This window comes from Drosophila novamexicana, unplaced genomic scaffold, assembly GCF_003285875.2.
Source record: "Drosophila novamexicana strain 15010-1031.04,08,12 unplaced genomic scaffold, DnovRS2.1 tig00000462-arrow-pilon, whole genome shotgun sequence".
Taxonomy (NCBI): Eukaryota; Metazoa; Arthropoda; class Insecta; order Diptera; family Drosophilidae; genus Drosophila; species Drosophila novamexicana.
The window spans coordinates 4843075-4852407 of NW_020824806.1; the positions used below are offsets into that span (position 1 = coordinate 4843075).

Genomic DNA, 9333 nt, shown 5'->3' on the forward strand with positions numbered 1-9333 from the left:
GGCGCAGTCGAAATAAGCCAAAGAGTAGTGCGGGAGAGTGCAAGGGGGGGGGGGGGGGGGTCAGTTTAGCAGATGCCTGCCTTTAGCCTTTGGCAACGGGCGAGCTTCTGATTCAGATTCTGCACGTCCCAACGCAGCGCGGTCTGCAGCTGTGCGATGTGTGAACGTGCACTGAAAGCAAGCGACCCGAATCTGATGAGAGTGTGAGTGACGTTCCTTGCAAGTGTGTGTGTGAGTGTGAGTGCCTGTGCGTGTGCCTGCGTCTGTGTGCGTGCATGTTCTGTGGCCGTGCACCTGTTTTGTGCGCTCTTTGCTGATTTTGTTTTGTTTTTGAACTCTGCATTCTGAGTGATTGCATTGAAAAAAGCACAAAAGCTGCTGCGCTGCTGCTATTGTTGCATTTGTTTTGTTTTTGTTGTTGTTATCTCGCAGGCTGAAGACTGTAGGCGGAACTCAAATAAAAGTTATATTGCCGCTGCAGGGGCATTCGAGTTAATCGAATAATAAGCGCGTGCACACAGACACATAGGCACACACACACACACACACACTCGCACACGAGCACAAAAAAGAGAACAGGCTGCAGTCTCGCCGAGGTCGAGACATGACCAATTGGCGTGTTTTTCGAAATACTTCGCTTCGTTGGAATGGAAGATGATAGCCTCGCCGCAATGCCGTCTCTCGCCGCGTTGCCGCCTCGCCGCCTCGCCTGTGCGCCGGCATTCGCCTTGTTATGTTTGCGCCTCGTTTTTGATTTTCAGCACACACACACACACGCACACATACACACAAGTTTTTTTTTTGTATTATTTTTATTACCTCTGCTCTTGCTGTCGCTGCAACGGCTGAACGGGTTGTGAAGGGAGGGTTGGGGAGGGGGGGAGGGGGCACTGGGAGCCCATCAAAATGATGTGCACTCATTTGTGAAGTGCGGCAACGTCGACGGCGCTTGGTGCGTGAGAAAATACACAAGTCGGAACTTACTTTCCTCCCTTTTGTGGGGAGCCAAGCGGTGCTACTTGAAAGCGATGCTTCGAGTTCCTCAAATTCATTTCTAATTGATTCCGAATTGCTTTCAATGTATTTCAATATACACACTTATATGTATCTATATATACATACACATACATATACATACATATGTATGTAGTTTCCTTTGAATGATATGGCATCTGATTTACTTGACTCGAACAGAAATGCATTAAAATGCCGCTCCCCTACGACTAGATATGCGCATATAATTTGTTTAATTACAATTAATCATTGATGTTAAGACTTTACCTACAATAAGATATAGATATGCGAGTGCTCTTAGAGATTATAGATCTAGAGGCATCCACATATAAGGCACTCACAGGTGACACCTGCTTTGAATATACAAATTACGTGCTTATAATATATACGAATGTTTATTCAAGGTAAAGCGAACTTTAAATCTGAACAATCAACTTTAAGCTGGTCCTACTTTGTTTAAAATAGTTATATTCCTGCTTAAGTTCTACAATTGTTGTTTTCCATAGATATGTAAAGATTTTCTTTAAACTATTGTAATCAAAATATTCGGAAAATATCTTAAAAACACAAGTATTTGATATACTTTCCCTAAATGCCCAATAAGTTAGCTTTTGCTTCATCCAACAGATCCTAAGTTATCCGTAGTATTACGCTGTGAATAGAGGCTAAGAGCTTTACGACTTACATCTTACGACTTCTTCTTCTTGTAAAGTCTTCAGCTTGTATTCTTAACAGAGAGCGTAATACTACGGTTAACTTTGGAGAACTTTGGTTCGCTTTAAGACCTAAATCCTATGCATAACTTCCATATTTTCCAGTAAGAATTCTACATTATTTATGGTATAACTTTCGAATCGAATCATATATGGCTTTTACCACAGATCTTATCGACTAAGAAGCCCGCATTGTTATTTTTTTTCACAAATAACTTTTGATTTACGCAGATTAAACATTGTTTATTTTAGCTTTCTGACAGTTTGCTGATATGTTTATCATTGCAGTATCCGCCGGCATTTATAAATGTTATAAATATTATATAAAAAAAAAAACTTCGCTTAGTCAGCTTTTGTTTTACTTGAACAACATTCAAGTTTTGCGATAGCATTTTCTCGGCTCTTTTAAACGATTTTGATAACATTTTGAAAAGAGTTCGAAGACAGAATATGTAAAAGATGTCAACGCCCTGAGAAATCAGAAGAGACTCTACATAAAGCTCTGAGTATTTAAGGCGAACATTATGAAAGGCTTTGAGTATTTTAAAGGGAACTTTACGTAATGTCTTGAGTGTTTTTTAGTCAGCTATAAATATAAATCTATTTATTACTCAATGGAGTATTTTAAAGGAAAAGTTACGTAATGCTCCGACTATTTAAAGGGAACTTTAAGTAATGCTCTGAGCATATTAAAGTAATGCTTTAATAAGTTAAGAGCTAAGAAAAAGATCAACTTTAGGCTTCTGAGGCTCTCTGGAAGGTAAAATTGGAGGACTATCCATCCCAATCTCAGCTTCTTCCATTTTTGAATACGTGAAGCATTCTTCTTCTTCCATTTCAGGCAGCTTCTGAGGAACTGAGTTAGTATATTTTTGTCTATACACTTGGTTAAGATATCTTCCATACCATAGTGTATATATATTTCTGATCAGCATAAAACCTAGCCCGATTGCTGCCAGCTTTTGTACATCTTTTGCAACTATCTTGATAGAACCTGGCAGCGATTCGTCTTTTTGTCAGTTCTTGCGTACTATATTATAATACTGCTTCGAAATACTATATTATATAGTTTACCCTAGAACCGATCCAGATTCAGATTCTAGTTGAAATATATATAAGGTAAATCTTAACAATATCGCGCATTATATCATGTCATACCATAGCTTCTATAGGAACAATGCGCTGCCAATGAAGAAAATTGTAGAAAAGAGGAAACAAATATAGTATCTGATATTTATATGATTTATTTATGCATGTGTGCGTGTGTACATGCATATGCAAATACTTGAGTTAATACATGTATTTGTGCATTTGGGCGCTTTTTAATGGAGCGCGCAACTAAAGGTCTAAAAGTTTGAACTTGCAGTCTAGTGTCGATGTCGACGTTGGCATCATAAATAAACAATAATAAATACGCTCGCATTATTGCGCGAACGGGAACACGTTTCAAAAGCGCCAACAAAACATTCATTTTGTTGCCTGTTTTGGGCAACAGCAATGCTAAAGTTTTTCGTACAAAAAAATTCCACAGCGTTAGCTGCATCTCTTCCGCTCCCCGCACTCTCATTATGTGTGTCGTTCTCTCTCTCTCTCTCTCTCTCTCTCGCTCGCTCTCGCTCTTGCTGCTGTAGTTGCCCGTCTGCAACAAGCGATTAATTCGTATGAACAAATTGAATGTGCGCTGTTGTTGTTGTTGTTGTCGCTGTTACTGTACTTGTTCTTGTTGTGCTTTTCGTTCGCTGCTGTTGTTGTTGTTGCCGCTATTCGCTGGCGTATTTCATTTCATGACTGACTGCCTGACAGCAATTTTAAATTGCAGTGCGCGACGCCAAAAATGGAGCACATTTTTTATACAATTTTTCTATTTCGACTTTTCATGCAGCTCAAGGTTTACAGTTTGCATGCACACACACACACACACACACACACACACACACACACACACACACACACACACACACACACACACACACACACACACACACACACACACACACACACACACACACACACACACACACACACACACACACACACACACACACACACACACACACACACACACACACACACACACATACATACATATGTATGTATGTATATGTGTGTACACAGCTCACCCTTGTCTGCAGACATTTTATTTTACACACATTTTTTTGTTCGCCCGCTGCCACTGCAAAAGTTTCTCTGCCTCTGCCTCTGCCGCTGCCAACTAGTGCGCCATTTGTCATGTGTCGGCTGCGGCGGCGACGTCGCTTGTTTTTATTTGCTCACTCTGCCAAAACTCGCCCGCCCGCTTGCCTACCTCCTGCTGCTGCTGCTGCTGCTGCCGCCCATTTGCCTCATTCATCAAGCAGTTGCTTAGCACGCCTTGCTTTTTCTATTCCTATTCCCTTGTCGTTCAGTCCTGCAGCCTTTGGCTCTGCTCTGCGCTCTCTCCCACTCTATACAGCTGCTTGCAATCTTCACTTAACACACAAACACACACACACACACACACTCTACAAGCGCTGGCTGTAACGTTTTTTTTGCTTATTCTCGGCTTCGTCTTCAACTGCTTTTCTTCTACTACATTCCCTTGGCCCCAAAATAAAGTGCGCCTTCTCTCTGCCCACTGCCGTCGCCTCTGCCTCTGCCTCTGCTGCTGCTGCCGCTGCCGCTGCCGTCGCTCTCTTCACAGCACTCTCGTGCTCTTTAGTGTCTGTGCTTTGCAATTTTCTAGCTTTTTCGCCTTGTTTGCGTGCAGTTCGTTGGTTGTTTGGGATTTCGGGCGGGGGTGAGGTGCACTGGGGGACTGACGCTTGTGTATGTGTGTGTGTGTGTGTGTGTGAATAGCATAAAGTTCGGTCTGGGTCCAACGGTCTACGGACTACGGACTTTGCTTTATTTTCACATTTTTCGCTCTGTTCTGTCTCTGTCTCTCTCACTCTCACTCGCACTCGCACTCAGTGTTCGCTTGGCCGCTGCCAACTTTGTTGGCAAGCAAAAATTCATTTTAAATTTCATGGAAAATCGTTTTAATTATATTCGTAAAATTTCATACAATTTTTTATTTTTTTTGTCGACTTCTGTTGTTGCCCTGTTCGCATTTTCAGAAACTTTTGCGCTGAGTGCGAAATCATAAATTTAAATGAACAGCGAATGCTAAGTGTTAATGCAATTAGGTGGCAACTCGATTAAATAAATCTTAATTAACAATTTAAATGCTGCCACTCGGTTGTGCAACAGCTTTTTAAAGTCCCAGCGCGAGCTGGCATTTAAAAATGGCGTCATAACAGTCACAATTTTGCATGCACACACACACACACACGCACACGCACAGACACATGCATGTGAAGTCCTTGTCCATGTCCCTGACAGCTATTTGATGGCTCTGTCTCTGCTGGCCCCAACGAGCCAAACGACGCCGACGCCATGCGGCGCGAGGTGCGCCAATTTGATTGGCATTCACAACAGCAACATCTGTAGCCGCAGCAGCAGCAGCAGCCGCAGCAGCGCCCCAGCATCAGCATCTGCATCAGCATCAGCTTCGGCTTCAGATACTCTGGCAAGAAGCAGGAAATTCAATTACGCCATTTGTTGTTGCCTGTCATATGAAAAGCGCATAATATTACATGAGTCACAATTTCATGTCGCCTTTTATATACATGAATATGTGCGACATAATCATATTGGACTTTGATTGAGTTTTGCTTTAATGCTTTAACAAGCATTGCGACGAATGCAAAATTATAGCTGCAAGCTATTTTAAGTACTCTACAGTACTTTATACTTAGTACTCGAAAGTACTCACTCTTTACACTTGGTAGTCGAAATTATTCTCTCTTTACACTTGGTAGTCGAAAGTACTCACTCTTTACACTTGGTACTCGAAAGTACTCACCCTTTACACTTGGTACTCTAAAGTACTCACTCTTTACACTTGGTACACGAAAGTACTCACTCTTTACACTTGGTACTCGAAAGTACTCACTCTTTACACTTGGTACTCTAAAGTACTCACTCTTTACATTTGCTTAGCTTATATCTTTTTACTACGCGTAAAGTCGATTTATTCAGCTTGATGAAGGCCATTTAGTAAGATTTGAGAGTTCTCAATACGGCTCTATGCTAATTATTCTACTAATTAGTTGAATCATTCAAGCGTTTTATGAGACAGCTTTGCTGGTGAATACATAAAATACATTTTGAATCAAATCCCAGTCCGAATTGTATTTGAACTTTGTTAAGGAAACACATACGTTACGGCAAATATTTTATAATTGAGTCATTCGGGGGTGCATATATTTTAGCTCATTTAACGAGTACCTTGCCCGAAGGGTTAAGGCAAAAGGTTACAAATGTATGCAAAATAATACACATAAGGGAAAATATCCATATGCGGATAAGAATCTCTAGAGCCAGCCCATACAAATGACTTTTTAGATAGATCTACGGCGAAATGATTTAATAAGCACATGTGGGTGGCTTTTCTTCTTCTTCTACTACCTCGATTATGAATGCGCGTAAGAGTATGGAATTTCTAGTTGGACTCGATATACATTCAACCTTAACTGAGCTGTCCTGGAATGATGATATAATATCTAAAAAAAGAAACCAAGAGAATGTTCCATTTTATGGCTCTCGAATTTCAGCAAAAATACTTGACGTTCCATCAGAAACATGTGCAATATGTTTTTACTGCGGCGACATAAAAAAAAGAAAAAAAAATAAAAACCAAGCAGAGGAAAAAAATAAACGAAAAACCAGCTGCGGCCATTTTGAGATATTTTATTGCCCATAAGTCTTGAGTTATGACAAATATAGAAACTGGAGAGCATTAAGTTTGGCGACAGGCCGCGTTTAACCATAAAATCGAAACGAAAACGAGAAGAAGAAGCAAAATTGATATGCGGCACAACAAGTCGGAGAGGCCTTCAATAAGTACAGCAGCAATATAATATACATATATCTATAGCTCTGCCGTCTGCCATATAAAGTTAAGATGAATGTAAAAGGCGCGCGCACAGGCTTGAACTTGAATACTATATACATATATCTATACATATGTCTATATATATATATATATATATATAGCTATATGCGACATGAATTCGCGCGCTAATTAGCAGTCGAATATATAAAAGCCGCGCAGTTCGTTTGATTTTCTGTGTTTGTTTATTTACAGCCCGAGACATCATATCAAATTTATTGAACCTGATAAAAATCGACAATGTCTGGCCTTTTTTTTTTATTTTCTGTCCAAGATAATGAATACAGTGGAACCAGCTTGGCCAGCTGAAGATCTCCGAAACAAAATGCGTTTGAGCTTGTTTGTGAATTGCTTTGAATATGTTTAAATACTCGCAAGTTATTTGAGCCAAGGAACAACTTTACAAACAGCTCGAATTCAACAAAATATAGTGTGGATCAGATCGAGGAAAACTCAAAGGGAGAGCTGAGAACTGGGCACTGAAAAGTAATTATAGATATTCGAGGTGCATATTCCATTCTTATAATCCATAGTCTAGTATTGAGATCAGATACTCTGTTTCCTATTCAAATACGCTGTTTTTATAACCCGTTCGAGAGTTTTCTTAAAAGAGACTAAATTCATTTCAGTTTTCCAATATATCAGAATAATCTTTATTATTATTTATACCAAATATCTACGTTCCAGTTCAGCCTTTAAAATGAGGCCTATTTTCTAAAATAATCTTCACAGTATCAAAATATCTTCTTTCTCCTTTCTTATATCGAGCAAATAGACGCTCTTTCAGTTCAAAAATATGGCCACACTAAAAGATACCAAATACCTTTTAGTATTTAAATATCTAATACTAATCTTTTCCCTATTTAAAGATCTTTTCTCTAATCAAATACTCTGTTTTTATATGCATCAAATAGAGGTTTTTCCAGTTCAACATTTAAGTTGGAGTTATACGAAAAGATACGTTAGTATATTATAGTATCCTGTATATGTAGTATCTTATATATGTATGTATTTATATAGTAAAATTGTTCAATGAGAAGAAACTTTCTGTAGATTTGAAAAGTCTTTAGATTCTCTTATATTTTTTTTTCTTTGAGTACAATTGAAGGAAGGAGAGCTCATTTTAAGCTCTCAATCTGATGCATTAGGCATATATATATGTATATATAAATCTAAAACTAGCTGTAGAAATATATATGTATATATATATATATATACGTAAACATATATTATAAAATGTGTATTGTGTTTAATATAAGATTAGTTATGCTTCTTATTCATTTAGTTCGCCTGCTTTATAGCTTTTTTCTAGCCACAGCTAGACATTGCTTTTAGCTTTAAAATGCAGCCTGAATGACTAAATTTTGTGGCTAATTTGGGCAACACTTTTGAAATATTTGCAATGGCACTTAACACGTTTGGGCCATTTATCTAGGTTGGGATAAATATGTATTGCATATAAAACTGGGATTGTTTTCAACGCAGACAATTGCCATAATTTGGCTTAGATATGTATGCCGTGTTGCCACATCCCGCCTTCATATCCGCATCCGTATAACTGTCTATAGATATTATTGGGCCATGTTCCTGCCGCATGAAATGCGGCAATCGGCACGTTTCAACTCCCACACGGAGCCGTGCAGCAGCTTCGGCGGGGCAGAGAGGCAGCTTCATGAAATTTCTATACAAAACTCGCAGCCGACACGCGTCGCTTCGACCTTAACCATAAAATGGCGGCGGCGGCAGCGGCAGAGGCAGCGACGCTGTTGACGACAGCTACGGCTAACCAGCCCAGATTAAGCTGTGTGTGCCCAGGCACAGTGGCAACGCTCTGCTCCTCTTCTTCTTCTTCTACTTGTTGTTGTTGTTTCTGTTTGGAGATAAAAATGCCATAAAAATCGCCGCCAACGCCCGCAGGTAAAACACACGCAGCAAACCGACAAAAGCCAATAACAACAACAGCAACAACAACAACAACAAGAGCATGAAGAAGAAGAGGAGCAGAGGCAGCGATAACGAAGTGCACACAGCATTCGCCCATTCATTCATTCATTCATACACCCGTGTATTCGTTTATTCATTTGGACAGCGGGCTTGGCAGGTAGAAACGGACGCCCGGACGGACGCACTTGTGGGTGGGCTCTGTTTTTCAACATAAAAGTAGAAAACGAAATGAAGCGTGTTAATAAAAAAAAAAGTGGTAATGGGGAAAAAAAGAAGGTCGCACTTTGCGCGCGCCCTTGCTCTCGCTCGCAGCCGGTAGGATTCGAACCTACGCTCCCAGAGGGAATCTGATTTCTAGTCAGACGCCTTAACCGCTCGGCCACGACTGCTCTTGGCAAGCGAGCGTCTACTTAGCGGCTTTACGCTACGCATAGCAGCGGCGATGGTGAGGCGCGGCGCGGCAGCGAAGCGACGACGTCAGCGTCAGCTAAAAATAAAACATGCGAGCATGTGAGTGCATGTGTGTGTGTGTGTGTGTGTGTGTGTGTAAGTTCTTGTTGTTGCTGCTGCTGCTGCCGTTGCTTTTGCGTCGTTTCTCTTGAGACGTTGCGTCGTCGCTCGCACTACAGATAAGATACTTTTTAGACTTTAAGCTTCGCAATGCAATAAAAACAAAGCCGTACAAAAACT

The 9333-nt window shown here is 40.4% G+C and overlaps 1 non-coding gene across 1 annotated transcript; it reads right to left on the reverse strand.

Annotated features, from left to right (window-relative positions):
• Window positions 1-8950: 8950 nt before the first annotated feature.
• On the reverse strand, window positions 8951-9032 carry Trnas-aga. The gene has a single exon. It is a non-coding gene; the product is annotated as a tRNA-Ser (tRNA).
• Window positions 9033-9333: the final 301 nt, after the last annotated feature.